At 35.4% G+C, this 18,016-nt stretch overlaps 1 pseudogene; it reads right to left on the bottom strand.

The window, feature by feature from the left end:
• Nucleotides 1-18,016, bottom strand: part of LOC138918140 (regulator of DNA class I crossover intermediates 1-like) — a 72,344-nt pseudogene that overhangs the window by 39,802 nt on the left and 14,526 nt on the right.

Genomic DNA, 18,016 nt, shown 5'->3' with positions numbered 1-18,016 from the left:
TAATGACAGGAAATCTAAGTTTCATTTATCTACAATTCAGGTGAAAGATTTCCAAGAGATTTTAGTATCACTGCCATTATCTTTCTGACGTAGCTTAACTTTGGCTATTCAAAGGAAAGAATAATTAATAATATGGCATTGGACTTTCACATTTCAAGCTTTAATCACAATCTATGTGTTTTCTAATTGATTAAAGTCTTATTTGCTAAAAAATAATTATTTGAAATATACTTTGAAAGAAAAATAATCTTGGGATCAACATGAATATTGAAAATCACAATTTGATATAAAATAAAATAGTCGGGTCACCACGTTTGAAAACATGAATCGCTCAATGATCACATGAACCCAAAGGAGAACTCCCCAAATGAATTATCCTTTGCAGCTCTTCAGTGACAGGCAGAATCAAATGCTTTGCACACAAAGGCCTAGTCTACATTACCAGAACTCCAAAGGGTTTCTCATAAGCAATCGTTAAAATATTCTTAAGGTATAGGTTTCTTACATTAAAAACTTCTAAAAGAACAATTTTAAAGACTAAAAATTTTTTTAAAGGATAACTAATTTTCTCTGATTCTCAAAAAATTTATATCACTTGATGGTGAAACTGGCAGAAAGTGAGCCACTGATGATTAAGTAGCTAGGAACTAAAGTTTTTTTCCCTTTTGCAATTACTGATTATAGCTTTTAGCTGCTTAACCCACTCATTGTTAATTGTGCTGTTTAGGCAATATGCTGACTCCCGCTAGGCTCCTATAGGTAACATCTTCCTGGTGCCTGGATCACCATGGTAATGCGTGTGTGAGCTGTTTTTCAGGAATTGGAACTCCTTGTCCACTTCAGGCCAGTTGAGACCACCAACTCATCAACTGGGCCCACGGAGATGTCCGACAGGCGACCTTTTAACTTGAAGGGGCTAAAAACTCTCCCCTCAGATCATGCTGATGTCGCCATTTTGTGAACATGGGTCCTATGAAGAGGCATCAAGTCTGACTACGCTTGTGCAGCTCATCATTACCTCACCTCTCCTCACCTCCAATCACCTCTCTCCACATTCCAGACCACGTTGACCCCGGCCCATATATATCCCTGAGTCTCTGTTTTCGGGGAAGCAAATTTCAGGCTCATGAGCTCGCTTCCTCACATGGCTACCTTGTGAGTAAACCCTCTCTCTGCTGCTATCTCGTCATCTCAGTGTTTGGCTTTCTGGGCGGCGGGCAAAAATGAACCTGGTTGGGTAACAGTGGCATGTCACAATTGTTAAAATAACTTAAAAAAATTTTTGTTTAACTCTCACCTTAACTGGGCCAAGTTCTTCCTTGCTGCCTTGTCTTTGATAGTGTAAACTAATGAAAAGAAAATGTAACAGTTAAACACATAGGTGGCAATAAAATTGATTATCTTTTATAAATATTTAAAATTCATACTGTTCTATACAAATATGAAAACATATGGAACTCTTAAGCAAATCATTCCAGGGTTATAATATTACTGTGTTTTATAAAAATTACATTATTACTAGAGAGAGATTTTTATGATAAGGAAAGTCAAACTATGCATCCAAAAAACACTTAGCATGGATATTAGTTCATTGACAAAGGTCTTAATAGTTTAATAATACTGCTAACAGTCAAACAAACAAAAACTGGAGCTAGGATAATCCCTTTATACATTTCCCAATGAATAAAACAGAGTTGATAATGACTCTTTCAAATACCTAATAATATACAACCTAGCTAAAACCTACTTGTTTTCCATATCATCAATGCAGAGGTTAGACGGGGCAAGATGAGGCGACATTGGAAGTTCTAAATCATGTTTTCTCAGGGGCATTTTTATGTCTCTATTCATATTCACATGGATCGGTTTTCTCACAGTTTCTATAATGAAAAAGTTGCAATTAAAAATTAAGAATGAATAATAAAATATTTTAAAAGCATTGGTTGATATACCATGGTCATTAAGTAAATGTACATCTTAGATATTTACTAAAACCACCTATATTCTATACATGATAGAAGACATTACAGTACTAGCAACTATCACAGATAATTCAAATCATCTTTTTCTTCATCATCTTACATTCTCCTCATGAAAGGGGCCCTACAAATTTTGCTTTATTTTTTGATTCCTTCAAAACTTCCCTAACCCCTAGACTGTATCAATTGCTATATTACACACTCCCATAGCACTACATATGTTCCCTATTATAGCACTTAACATAGTTTACTGTACTTGATTAACTCTATCTCCCTCACTAGATTTTTAAACTTTAGATGCAGCAGCCTTGTCTCTCCTTACAGACAATATAACTATTTTGACCGCTTAGTACTTTTAATTATGCTCCTTTTCCAGGAAATGCTTTTTACACATGCACAAACTACAGAGTTGCAGTGGAGAGCTTCTATCTTCTTATATAACCCTGCTTCCCTGGAAAAAATAATTGGTTTAGTGGCAACCACCTGCCACTCAATAATGGTATTACACCCCTCTGGTTATAAGTAATTGTTCCAGCGCTGAGACCTGACACCAGCAGAGCAAGGCAACATCCTTCCAGCAGAATTAAAAAATTCAGAATCAGAGAAGCAGCTCTCAGTATTTCCCTGGTGGTGAAATTGGAGAGATGAGCAATGTTAGTTCATAGTGGGGTTTTTTTGGATTTTATTTTTCCTTTTTCTCCCCAAAGCCCCCTGGTACATAGCTTCTAGTTGTCAATGTTAGTTTTTTAATGTCACATTTTAAGCTTCATTGATGAAGACAGTCTGAGAGAATAAAACTAGTATCTGAAGTGAAAAAGAATCTTGGTAGTATTCAATTTCCTGACTCAAGCAGTCTCTGAGGCCCAGATGCACCACTACCCTTCCTTTTAGTTAAGTGTCTTAGTCCGTTCAGGCTGCTATAACAGACTACCATAGACTGTGTGAACTATACAAAATAGAAATTTATTTCTCAGTTTGGAGGCTGGGCAGTCCAAGATCAAAGTGCTGGCAGATTCGCTGTCTGGTGAGGGCTCGCTTCCTGGTTCACAGACAGCTGTCTTCTCCCTGTGTCCTCACACAGTGGTAGTGGTGAGAAAACTCTCTGGGGTCTCTTTTACAAGGGCACTAATTCCATTCATCAGGGTCCACTCTCCTGACCCAATCACCTCCTAAAGGCCCAACCTCCTAATATCACATCAACATATGAATTTTAGGGGCACACAAACATTCAGTCCACAACATTAAGTAAGTAAATATATATTTTTTAAGTTTCTGTAATTTGCAGTCATGAGTCCTAACTAATAAAATCTTGCTTTGGTAGAGGAGGAAAAATCTTTTCTCTTCTAAATTATCAGCTGGGGGCCTGTAACAAAAGACAGATTAACAAGAGAAAAAGCATACAAATTTATTTAATATAAGTTTTAGGTGGAAAACTTTGTAAGGAAATGAAGACCCAAAGTGGTTAAACCTGAGCATTTTTAAGCTAGGTTTGATGAAGAGCGGAAAGTCCTGGGGAAATGGGACAGGACAAAAAGGGGTATCAGCTAAGTGTAGTAAACTGAGGGAAACAGCAAGGTCTGTTCATTAGATTCCTCTCGGTGTTCCCTCTGGGTTGGAGATAACAACGTTCCTTTTCTCGGGGTATAGCGAGGGCACCTCTCACATGAAAATCCTTCCTGCACATGCTGCTTCCTCAAATTCCTCAGCTCAAAATATTCAATATGCCAAGGTGCCTTATTTTTTGGTAGTGTGGGGGATCAGAATTGGCCACCCCAAAATGTGTCTCTTTGGCATGAGGATTATTTGGGGCTGATTACTTTTAAGAAACTGCAGACAGGCGAGAAGCTCTGAAAAGTAGAAGCTACCCTCTGTAAAACACATTTACATTTGTAAGGGAAATCTCCATTTGTAAAGGTAACTCCCTCTCTGTACCAGGAAGAGGGGGGATACCCTTATGTCCAGAAACTCCTATCAAGGCAGAAGGCAAGGACTTAAATCCGCATAATAACCTTTCTCTTGTTTACTGTCCTTTTCTGGTAATCTCCCATAACTGACTCCCTCCCACCCCCAACATGCTCCTTTGTCTTTAGCCAAAGACAGTATTTAAGATGACAACCTTAGCCAGTCTGGGAGTTAACCAGTTTTCCTGGATTTTTCCCATGTATACATGTTACAAAGCTTTGTTTGACTTTCTCCTTTTATTCTGTCTCATGTCAATTTAATTCATAGCCCAGCCAGAAGAACCTACAACAGATAGAGGAATTCTCTTCCTCCCCTACAGCAGCATGTCCTGCCCCTGTTATTTTCTGTTCTACTTCCAGAATACAATACAATACTTAGGGTAAGTACTCAAAAAACATATGTTCAATGTATGAATGAAAACAGAGTGAGGGAGAAAGGAAATATACAAAGTTAAATACATCACTGGACAGCCACATGTAAAAGAATTAAATTGGAACCCTATCTTACACCATACACAAAAGTCAACTCAAAATGGATTAAAGACTTAAATACAAGACCTGAAACCATAAAACTCCTAGAAGAAAACATAAGGAATAAGCTCCGTGACATCAGTCTTCATGATGATTTTCTGGATTTGACACCAAAAGTAAAAGGAATAAAAGCAAAAATAAACAACTGGTCCTACATCAAACCAAAAAGCTTCTGTATAGCAAAGGAAACCACCAACAAAATGAAAATGCAATCTAAAGAATGGGAGAAAATACTTGCAAATCATATTGTCTGATAAGGGATTAATATTCAAAATACATAAAGAGCTCATACAACTCAATATCAAAAAAACAACAATCGATTAAAAAATGAGCAGAGGACCCTCTGAACAGACATTTTTCCAAAGACGACATACAACTGAGCAACAGGTACATGAAAAGGTGTTCAACATCACTAATCCTCAGTGGAATGCATTCAAAACCACAATGAGATATCACCTCACACCTGTTAGAATGACTATCATCGAAAAGACAAGAGAGGGGGCTGACCACGTGGCCGAATAGTTGTTTGTGTGCTCCAGTTCAGTGGCCCAGGGTCCGCCAGTCCAGACCCTGTGCACAGAGCTATATACTGCTCATCTAGCCATGCTGTGGCAGCATCCAACATAGAAAAACTAGAATGACCTGCAACTAGGATATACAACTATGTACTGGGGCTTTGGGGAGAGAAAGAAAGAAAAAGAAGAAGATGGGCAACAGATATTAGCTGAGGGCCAAACTTCCTCACAAAAAGTAAAAAAAAAAAAAGGCAAGAGGTAAGAAGTGTTTGCAAGGATGTGGACAAAAGGGAACCCTGTGCATGGTTGGTGGGAATGTAAATTGGGGCAAGCCCTATGGAGAACAATATAGAGGTTCCTCAAAAAATTAAAAATAGAACTATCATATGATTCAGCAATCCCACTTCTGGGTATATATCCAAATAAAATGAAAACAAGATCCCAAAGAGATATCTGCACTCCCAAGTTCACAGCAGCATAATTCACAGAGCCAAAATATGGAAACAACCTCAGCGTCCATCAATGGATGAATGGATAAAGATGGTGTGGTGTGTATATGTGTGTGTGTGTATATATACAATGGAATATTCCTGAGCCATGAGAAAGAATGAAATCCTGCCATGTGTGACAACATGGACGGAGCTAGAAGGCATTATGCTAAGTGAAATAAGCCAGACTGAGAAAGACAAATACTGCATGGTATCACTTACATGTGGAATCTAAAAAAAAAAAACTCAAACTCATAGAAACAGAGAATAGAAAAGTGGTTGCCAGGATCTGGCGATTGGGGGATAGGGAAAGGTTGGGAAAAGGGTACTAACTTTCAGCAAAATGATGAATAAGATCCGAGGATCTAATGTAAGACATGGTGACAATAGCTGATAACACTATTACACAAATGAAGAAAAAGAACTAAATATAGCAAATATATTTACAACAGAAACTTTTATTCCTAAAGTTTATTAATAATGTATTTACTTCTACTAAAGTGTGACTACATTTACTTGTGACAACTGTCATCTGTGGAGAAACAAAAATAGCACAGAAAGGAAAAGAGGAGACACTAACAATACTGTGATCAATTTCAATCCCTTTTTTATGAACTCAGTTCTTAAGCTCTCATTTTAGCACTTGTTTTAAAAATTAAATATCAGACACAAGTTTCCTTGAGAGAGAAAAAAATACTCTGATTAAACTTTTTATTTACTTGAAGAATCAAAGTGCAGGCCAAAATGAACTTTATTTTGAAGTATTAGACTACTATAGTTAACATCCCAAGAATGTCTAAGAAATTCAAGTTATGAGATAGGAAACTAATCATTGAGGCAAAAACTTGTTCAGCTCTTCCTTTCAAACAAATTCTCCAAATAGGATAAGACAGTAAAGATATTTATTCCCTGCTCTTTAGCCAAACTTTGGTAACTATCTGCCTAGACAAAATAACATAATAATTGAAACAACGCTATAAGTTTAACCATACCTTATAAAATTAATTTTATATAACACACCACCTAAAAAAAAAGAAATGGATTAAACAATAAAACATTTTAAGCAGAGACTAACAAAGCTTCTAATTTAAGAGGGCAATCAAGTTTTAAAATTACTTTCCACATCCTTTGAGTTCTAAAATTACAAAATTATTGGAAAACTAAACATTATGATCACATCAGACTCAAAACAAAATGTTACTGGAGAGGCTGACTTACCAGGTCTTTTCTTCTGGCAAGATATCTGATTTACCATATACAGGTTAAGGAGGTCTAAACTGACAGCAGAATTTTTGACAGGGGATAAAACTCCCCATAATTTCATTTTTGATTTTAACCTTTTCTTTTCAAAATATTCCTAAAAAAATTAAAAATAAAAAGTTATTCTAGCAACCATATAGTTTCAGGCAGAATCATCAATAATAAAAAGCAATAATGCTATTAAATAATTGACTTGATATTTTTTATATTTCTGTGACACCTCCTTTACATGTTTACATGTAAATTAAAATGAATCATGATAACTTGTAGTTTGCCCAAAGACTCTAAATTACAGCTTCTTATAATCTTTCTTTTGTTAAGCGTAATGCCTTTAAAACAGAACTGTATAAAGCCATTCCCAGGTATCAAAAGATTAAAAAAAATTATCTGAATGTGGAACGTTTTTAAAAACCTGATAAAACAAATCTGATAGGCTAAAAACTTGTTTTTCTGCAAAGTATGCTATACCACAGATATAAAAAGCCTAAAGATACGCATAGCTGTGTGCCAATAAAAGTCAACTGAAATGAGAAGAGAAAAACAAAAAGAAGCTATGTGAGAACTTATCTGCAGCCAAAGCTAACTTAATTCTGTTATCTCCCCATGACTCCTAGATTTTCTTTTAAACCAGACTTGTAAATAATTATCATTTTTCATTCAGTATTTATTTCTGATTGAGCAGAATTATTCTTATTTTCATTCTTTTTCTCTCAGATTACATCCTTAACTTAAGAAGTTCAAAGGCATTTGTTCAAAATTTGTTTATTGAGCAACTATTATGTATTAGACACTATAACAAATTGTGAAAACATCTTCTTCACTATATAACTCATAACACAATGGCATAAACGTGATTATAAATGTGAGATATAAAAAGTGAAAAAAGTCCAAGATGGTAAAAAATTTAATGCAAGAGGAAGTATCATTTTTCCAAGAAGTTAAGGTTTTATCACATTGATATTTCAGAATATTAATTATAATAGACTTTTAAGATTCTAAAAAACTTAAGAACTGTAAGAGACTTGCCAGCTATCAAGCAAAAAAGTAAATGCTGCATTTTTATGCAAACTTAACCACAGATAAAAAAGTGTTTTGTTTGAGTGATGTGCAACTCCACATTGGGGCTTCTTTAAAAAGATCACACTATGGTCAGCAATGAAATGACAGAACCTTCAGGATGTAAATATTTTTCCCCTTTGAAAAACATGACTCTGGATCATATAATTGACAGTGTCTTGGAATTAAGATATTATTTCCTAAGGCACTGTACTCTGTGAAGGATAAGACCATAATCAGAAAGAGAATGACACAAACAATTACAACTGAGCATCAGGAGTATGTAAACTACTGGTAGACGTGGGGAGAGTTGGCAGAGGGAGGGCAGGAGGAGAGGGAAGCTTTCTTAGAAAATGACTTCTAAGATAGATGGATGAGTCAGAGTTAGCCAGAGTGTGGGAAGATAATGTTCCAGGAATGAAGAAGAACAGTACAAACACCGTGTATGAAGGGAGCAAGCCTTTACTCCAGGGGACACGGCTGAAGAGGTTGAACCCTCATAATCTATCCATCATGATAACCTCTAATCTTTCTTTTCCTAGAGAGAACAAAGGTATGTAACTAATTTACCTGACAAGGTTAGGCTCAACTTTTTTTGGGGGGGTAACTTTTGCAGACAATTTCACTATTTTATTATTTGATATCAAATAAACAATAAATTCAAAACACATTTCCAATCTTTTTAGCACATTATCAAAGTTGTTAGGACAGTTAGACCTCCACATACAATTCCTATGGGGATATCTAAGACAAGCAAATCTTTATTTAGTAAAAAATGTACTAAAGCATGAGTATAAAAGACAGATTGTTAAAATATTTAAAATATGTTATATGCATAGTTATGACTTCCAATGGCTTTTGGTGACATATTTCATATTATAGGATATCAAGTTTATTTCTAAATATTTTTTGTGTGGTATTTTAACTTTTTATTAAGATTATGATAGTTTACAACCTTGTGAAATTTCAGTTGCACATTATTGTTAGTCATGTTGTAGGTGCACCACTTCACCCTTTGTGCACTCCCCTCACCCCCCCTTTCCCCTGGTAACCACCAATCAGTTCTCTTTGTCTATATGTTTAACTTCCACCTATCAGTGGAGTCATACAGAGTTCGTCTTTCTCTATCTGGCTTATTTCACTTCACATAATACCCTCAAGGTCCATCCATGTTGTTGTGAATGGGACGATTTTATCCGTCTTTATGGCTGAGTAGTATTCCATTGCGTGCACGCGCGCGCGCGCACGTGTGTGTGTGTGTGTGTGTGTGTGTATACATATATATACGTGTGTGTGTGTGTGTGTGTGTGTATACATATATATACCATATCTTCTTTATCCAACCATCAGTTGATGGGCACTTAGGTTGCTTCCACATCTTGGCTATTGGAAATAATGCTGTGATGAACATAGGGGTGCATGGGACTTTTGGAATTGCTGACTTCAAGCTCTTTGGATAGATACCCAGTAGTGGGATGGCTGGTTCATAAGGTATTTCTATTTTTAATTTTTTGAATAATCTCCGTACTGTTTTCCATAGTGGCTGCACCAGTTTGCATTCCCTCCAACAGTGTATGAGGGTTCCTTTTTCTCCACAAACTCTCCAACATTTGTCACTTTTTGTTTTGGTTATTTTTGCCATTCTGACAGGTGTAAGGTGATATCTTAGTGTAGTTTTGATTTCCATTTCCCTGATGATGAGTGATGATGAGCATCTTTTCATGTCTATTGGCCATCCGTATATCTTCTTTGGAGAAATGTCTGTTCATGTCCTCGGCCCATCTTTTGACTGGGTTGTTTGATTTTTTGTTGTTAGGCTCAACTTTTTTTAACAAGTCTCATTTGGCAGAGACAAGTAAAAAATAATTAGAAGATAAATAGAAAACTTCCAGAAGACAATCAAATTTTAAATTGAAAATAGACATTTAAAAGGAGCAGCCAGGGAGACAAATAAATTCTTAAGAATGTGTCAAAGGAAGCAAGGGAAGAGCTTGTTTCAAGTTGAAGGGAACGGGCAGCAGCTCTCTGAAAGAAGACTGTTCACTTCATGAAGTGCTAAATGAAGTTTGTATCACCAAAACAAAAACGATGAAGGTATGGAAAAGCAGATGATGACACATTAAAGTATATGAAAAATATCTTTGGAATTGAATAACATAAAGTTCAAATTTTTTTATTGAATTTTAGTTAACATAGAACATTATGTTAGTTTCAGGTGTACACGTAGTGATTTGACATTTACACACATTACGAAATAATCACTACAATGATTCTACCAACAATCTGTCACCAAAGTCATTATAATATTATTGACTATATTCCCTACATTGTATATTATACCCCCATGGTTTATTTACTTTATAACTGAAAGTTTGTACTTCTTAATCCCCTTCACCTATTTTGCCCAACCTACCACCAGCTTCACCACTGGCAATGACCAACCTGTTCTCTGTGTCTATGAGTCTGTTTCTGTTTTGTTTGTTCATTTGTTTTGTTTTTTAGATTCCACATATAAGTGAAATCAGATGATATTTATCTTTCTCTGTCTGACATATTTCACTTGGAATAACACCCTCTATATCCATCCATGTTGCTACAAATGACAAGATTTCATTCTTTTTTATGGCTAATATTCCACTGAATAAATATATGCCACATCTTCTTTACCAATATATCCACCGATGGACACTTAGGCTGCTTCCACATCTCGGCTATTGCAAATAATGCTGCAATGAACATAAGGGTGCATATTTCTTTTCAAATTAGTGTTTTTGTTTTCTTCAGGTAATACCCAGAAGTCAAACTGCTGGGTCATATGTTAGTTTTTAATGTTTTTAGAAGCTTCCATACTGTTCTCCATAGTAGCTGCAACAGTATACATTCCCACCAAAAGTGCGCGAGGGCTCCCTTTTCTCCACATCCTCACTAACACTTGACATTTATTGTCTTTTGATGGTTTTGATTTGCATTTCCCTTAGGATTAGTGATGTTGAGCATCTTTTTACATGTCTGTTGGGCATCTGTAAATGTCTTTGGAAAAATGTCTATTCAGTTCCTCTCATTTTTTATTGAATTATTTTTTTGATATTGAGTTGTATGAGCTCTTTATACATTTTGGACATTAACCCTTTATCAGATATATCATTTGCAAGTATATTCTCCCATTTGGTAGATTGCCTTTTCATTTTGCTGATGGTTTCCTTTGCTGTGTAAAAGCTTTTTAGTGTGACGTAGTCTCATTTGTTTATCTTTGCTTTTGTTGCCCTTGCCTGAGGAGACAGATCCAAAAAATTATTAAGACTGATGTCAAACAGTTTACTGCCTAAGTTTTCTTCTAGGAGTTTTATGGTTTCAGGTCTTACGTTTAAGTCTTTAATCCATTTTGAGTGTATTTTTACACATACCGAAAGAAAGTAGTCCAGTTTCATTCTTTTGCCTAGAGCTGTCCAGTCTTCCGAATATCATTTATCGAAACAGCTTTTTCCCCACTGAATATTCTTGCCTCCTTTGTTGTAGATTAATTGACGATATATTTGTGGGTTTATTTCTGGGTTTTCTATTCTGTTACATTATCTCTGCATTTGTTTTTGTGCCAGTATCATAATGTTTTGATTATTATAGCTTTGTAGTACAGTTTGACATCTGGAAATGTGATACCTCCAGCTTTCTTCTCTCTCAAGATTGCTTGGCTATTTTGGGTCTTTTGTGGTTCTATACAAATTTTAGGATTATTTGTTCTAGTTTTGTGAAAAATACCAATGGTATTTTCATAGGGGTTGCATTGAATCTGTAGATTGCTTTGGGTAGTACGGACATTTTAACAGTATTAATTCGTGAGCACATACATCTTTCCATTTATTTGTCTTCGGTTTCTTTCATCCATGTCTTATAGCTTTCAGAGTATAGGTCTTTCTTCGCCTTGGTTAAATTTATTCCTATGTATTTTATTGTTTTTGATGCAATTGTCATGGGAGGGTTTTCTTAATTTCTCTTTCTGATAGATCGTTATTAGTGTATAGAAACCCAACAGATTTCTGTATATTAATTTTGTATCCTGAAACTTCACTGAATTCATTTATCCTAATAATTTTTGGTGGAGTTTTTAGTGTGTGTGTGTATATATATATATAAACAATATATATAAAATAAAAAGTATATATATATATTTAGTATAAAGTATCATGTCATCAGTAAACAGTGACAGTTTTACTTATTCCTTTCCAATCAGGCTGGCTTTTATTTTTCCTACTAATTGCTGTGTTAGGACTTCCAATATAATAAAAGTAGTGAGAGTGGGCATCCTTGTCTTGTTTCTGATCTTAGAAGAAATGCTTTCAGCTTTACACCATCGAATATGATATTAGCTGTGGGTTTGTCACATACAGCCTTTACTATGTTGAGGTAGGTTCTCTCTATACCCACGTTGTTGAGAATTTTTATCATAAATGGATGTCGAATTTTGTCAAAAGCTATTTCTGCATCTATTGAGATAATCATACAATTTTTATTCTTTGCTTTGTTTATGTGGCATATCACAATGACTAACGTGTGCATACTGACCATCCTTGCATGCCTAGGAAAAATCCCACTTAATCATGGTGTATGATCCTTTTAATGTATTGTTGATTTTAGTCTGCTAATATTTTGCTGAGGATTTTTGCATCTACATTCATCAGGGATATTGGCCTACAATTTTCTCTTTTTGTAGTGTCTTTGTCTGGTTTTGGTATCAGGGTAATGTTGGCCTCATAGAATGAGTTTGGAAGCATTCCTCCCTCTTCAATTTTTTGAAATAGTTTGAGAAGGACAGGTATTAATTCTTTAAATGTTTGGCAGAATTCACCTGTGGAACCATCTGGTCCTAGACTTCTGTTTCTTGGGAGATTTTTGACTACTGAGTCAATTTATTATTAGTAATCAGTCTGTTCAGATGTTCTATTTCTTCCTGATTCAGTCTTAGAAGACTGTATGTTTCTAGGAATTTATCTATTTCTTTTAGGTTGTATAATTTGCTGGCATCTAATTGTTCATAGTAATATCATGATATTTGCATTTCTGAGGTGTCAGACATAACTTCTCTTTCATTTCTGATTTTACTTATTTGGGGCCTCTCCTTTTTTCTAGATGAGTCTGGCTAAAGGTTTATCAATTACCTTTTCAAAGAACCAGCTCTTAGTTTCATTGATCTTTTCTATGGTATTTTTTCAGTTTCTATTTATTTCTGCTCTGATCTTTACGATTTCCTTCCTTCTACTAACTTTGGGTTTTGTTCGTTCTTCCTTTTCTAGTTCCTTTAGTTGTAAGATTAGACTGTTTATCTGAGATTTTTCTTACTTCCTTAGGTAGACATGTATCATTTACTTGCTCTTTGATTTCTTCAATGACACACTGGTTGTTGAGCAGCATGTTGTTTAGACTCCATGTTTTGTTATTTCCAGTTTTCTTCTTGTAGTTGATTTCTAGTCTCATACCATGGTGCTCAGAAAAGATGTTTAATATGATTTCAATCTTCTTCAATTTACTGAGACTTGTTTTGTGGCCTAACATATGCTCTATCCTGGAAAATGTTCCGACCGACTTGAAAAGATGTGTATTCTGCTGTTTTCGGATAGAACGCTCTGCATATATCTAGTAAGTCCATCTGGTCTAATGTGTCATTTAAGACCAATATTTCCTTATTGATTTTCTGTCTGTATGATTTATAAAGTTCAATTTTGACACTAGTAAGAGCTGTACAGTGAAGGGGACCAAGGAACAAATGGGAGATGAGAGTGAAAGGGCATAGCAGGAAAGAGAAAGGACCCAGATACACCTTTACTTGTCTAATAGGAGAAAATTCAGTATGTGTAAATATCAATGGAAAGCGGAAGTAAATGGAATCCAGATCACAGACAGAGAGACCTTCCTTTGATCAGAGGGAATTACTTCTGTAGTTAGAGGAGGGAAAGAGAAGATGGATGAAGAAGGAAGGTGGTTTATAGAACTGGTGGTAGAAATTTGAGATAATTCTCATCTGATAGCTTCTATTTCCTCTGAACTATGATACAAGGTCATTTAACGAGCATGAAGGGATAAAGAATAGTGTTGGGAAAGAGAGGTTTGGGGATGTAAAGGAAGGTATGAAATTTTCAAAGAAGAGAAAAGTGACACGATTAGAGATCAACACCTTGGGAAGAGCCATGTGTCTTTCCCTTTCTGATAAATATTCAAAAGAATGATCCAGATAGAGTTAGATTACTTTTTAAAAATAGTCTTGGGACAGCCTTCATTCATAGTTTATTTATTATTGAGTGTCTATGTTATTGCTAGAGACAGTTCAAGGCACAGGAGATAGAAAATGAACAAACGTGGTAAAATCCTTCTTCTCATGAAGATATTTTAATGGGGGGACAGAATAAACAAATTTCTAAGAAAATATAGGATTATGAAAGAGTGACCAATTAAAGAGGGTAAAGGAGAGACAGCATTTGGAGGGCAGGGAGCTATTTAGATGTAGTGATCAGAGAAGGCCAATCTAAGAGGACATACTTTTGCTGAGACTCAAATGTTGACAAGCCAGACATGCAAATATCTCGAGGGAGACTATTCCAGACAAAGAACAGTGGCAGAAAGAAGGTCAGTGTGGCTGAAATAAAATGAATAGGACAAGTAGTAAGAAACAAGGTCAGAGAGGCAGGCAGGGTGCAGATCCTTCTGATTCTTTTAGACTTTGGTAAAATCAGATTTCATTCTAAGAGCAATGAAAAGCAATTGAGGCTTTTAAGCTGGGGAGTGATAAATTCTGATTTGTGCCTTTAAAAGATCATACTAACCACTGTGTCACAGACTACAAAGGAGTAAAAGATAAAGCAGAAAAACAGTGATAAATTCAATTACATTAAAATTAAGAACTTTTCTTCAAAGACAGGATTGAAAAACTAAAATTAAAAGCCAAAGGACAAATATACCTGACAAATAATTCCTAAATACATAGACACAATAAGAAAAAGATAAACAACTCAAATAAAAAATGAAAAAACTACTTGGAAAAGTACCTGACAAAAGAGGAAACCTGAATGACAAGATAGTCAGTCTCATTAGTAATCAAGGAAATACAAGTTAAATTTACAATGAAGCATCAATTCACTGAGTTAACAACTATCCTGCTTTCATAATAATCACTCCCTTGCTTTTCTTTAAATTTTACTACCTTCGAACATATTTTTTCTGTTTTGGAACTTTTCGTACACGGAATCTTACTGCTTGTATTCTTTTGTGAGTTGCTTTCTTTATCCAACTTTATGTTTTTGAGATTCATCCACACTAATTACGCGTAGTTGAAACATTTTCACTGTTCCATCATTACTTGGGTATGCCACTATTTGCTTAACCATTTTACTGCTAATGGACATTTGGGTGGTCCCCTTTCCTTCCTCCTCCCCTGTCCTTCTTTCTCTCTTTCTCCTCCTTCTTTCTCTTTTTTTTGTTTGCTACTTAACAACAACAATATCCAAACAAGCTTGTACATGTCTCAAAGTTCACAAGTGGAAGAGTTTCACTCAGATATATACTGCTGAGCTGTAATGTACATACATGCTCAACTTTACTGTGTAATGATCAATGTAATTAAAAAACAAAAAACGGTGGTAGGTTATAAGGCCATTATACTACTCTAGGCAATAAATGATGATGATTTGAATCAGGGTGCTAATAGTATAGGTAGTGAGAAGTTATCAGACTTGGGATACATCTTGGAACTAGAATGACAACAAGAATCAACAAGGTCCTTAAGTCTCTGCCTAAGCAAAATGGTTGGTTATCAACCTATCTACAAGGTTGAGAAGACTAAAGGAAGAGAGTCTTCCAATTTCACTTAGTTATTACCCTTGGAAAAATGCTTTAGAAGATCACTTTTTTCATAAAGCTAACACAAATAAACATATTCTCTTTACCTTTTGCTTTCTCCTTTCCTGCTTGATCAGAACCCTGGTCCTGAAAAAGGAAACAGGATAAAAAACACAATGATTAAAGAAATGGTCTCTAAAATGATTGTTGAGCCAGCCTGGTGGCAAACTGGTTAAGTTCACATGCTCCACCTTGGTGGCCCAGGGTTCCTGGGTTCAGATCCCAGGCACGGCCCTACACACTGCTCATCATGCCATGCTGTGGCAGCATCCCACATACAAAATAGAGGAAGATTGGCACAGATGTTAGCTCAGGGACAATGTTCCTCAAGCAAAAAGAGGAAGATGGGAACCAGATATTAGATCAGGGCCAATCTTCCTCACCAAAATAAATACATAAATAAAATAAAATGATGTCATTTTAGTTGAATTAAAGATTTGGAATTAAAATCTAAAAGTATAGTGATAATTATGCTATTTTATGAAAAGAAACTATGAAAATGTTCTCAAATGTTAGAGTATATACTGTTTCACAAAATTTTCTTAAATAGAAAATCCAAGAACTAATAAGAAAGACTCTACACCTATCATTAATAATGAAGCATAAAATACATCTGAATTATAAAATCAAGATAAGCAAAGAGAAATCAATGCATTGGCAAGGAGGTACCACTGAAACATTCTCATATGATAGCAATATTCTTGGTCAATGCTGCCATTTTAATTTTCCTTGTATTTCAATATTCTACTTCTATCAACAGGAAGTAGAGAAAGGACCAAAATCTATATAGGATTGAAAGAAATGTTAAGTTTATTATTAGAGCAATTCAGCTACATTACTATATCAGCTATGCATACTTGAAATCTCATAACTTCTTTAAAACACAGCTAGCTTTTATGGATGTGCTTCACAACTATGATCTCTGTGCCAAACACTGCAACGAATCCCATGATAGTGCAATATTTAATGGTTATAAATTATTTGCTCTATTAATAATAGTAGAATGCCATAAAACATTCATGACAAGATAAGCGGATATGCACAATAAATCTTTTGGATATACATGGAACTATGATCTCAAATTCAAGATTTATACAAGAATTATAAGTAAAATGACAAAATGTATTTTAGCTACATGACATTATATAATAACATGAAAATAATAATTGCTAATGATGAGTACCATATGTCTTGCACCTTTCTAGACACTTCAGATACTTTACATGTACAAACTCATTTAATCTTCACAGGAACTCTGTAAGGTAGGTTCTATTTTTATCCCCATTTTACTGATGAAGAAACTAAGATGCAGAGAGGTTAAGTAACTTGCCCAAGGTCACACTGCTAATAAATGGTAGAGCCAGACTGAAACCTAAGCATTCTGGTTTTGAAGTTTTCAACCAGATATTATACTGTCTTCCAAGAATTTCAACTGTGAATATACAAAGCTGTTCATTTTCCAAATGATTTTCATAAACTACATGAATGACAGTTACTGAATACCCCCAGACTTTGGTACTTACTGAACTTGTACTTTAACATACTTCCCAATAGCTATGTCTTAATTGACCATTTTGAGTTCACTGAGCAAAGAATTTGATCTGTCCAGATCCATGCAGCATAAGTGCACTGCTGGCATTCAAACTTTAGAAAAGAAAAAGGAAATAAATCACATTTCATTGACCCATCAAATGCTAAGGCTAGAGAGGACATTAGAGATTAGTTTATTCTCCATCATTTTAAAACTTAAGGCAAAGAAAGCAAAGTGGGGGCTGGACCTGTGGTGCAGCAGTTAAGTGTGCGTATTCCGCTTTGGCAGCCTGGGTTTCGCCGGTTCGGATCCCAGGGGTGGACATGGAACCGCCTGGCAAGCCATGCCGTGGGAGGCGTCCCACGTATAAAGTAGAGGAAGATGTGCACAGATGTTAGCTCAGGGCCAGTCTTCCTCAGCAAAAAGAGGAGGATTGGCAGCAGTTAGCTCAGAGCTAATCTTCCTCAAAAAAAGAGAAAGCAAAGCGACTTTTCAAAGTTCCAAAATATAAGAAGTATGACAGAGCCAGCAGTATTAAACAATCCCGATTACAGAGACAGTAGGAAGAAAAGTCAATTCTATAAGAAGTTCCCACATTATAAAGATCAATAGAATTAGGGACTAGCCAAAGCCTAAACACAGTCTTCATATATGTATAAATCAAGTGATTTTACTCCAGGATGATTTTCCATTATCCAGGACACTCTTATGGCTCTCACCAAATTCTATGTACTCCATAATCCCTATTCCTATGTGCCTAAGAAAAAATTAATTAGGATTTCAAGACCAATTGCTAGATTAGCCTACTAAT

Source organism: Equus caballus, chromosome 16 (genome assembly GCF_041296265.1).
Source record: "Equus caballus isolate H_3958 breed thoroughbred chromosome 16, TB-T2T, whole genome shotgun sequence".
NCBI lineage: Eukaryota > Metazoa > Chordata > Mammalia > Perissodactyla > Equidae > Equus > Equus caballus.
This window is presented reverse-complemented; position numbering and strand designations above follow the sequence as displayed.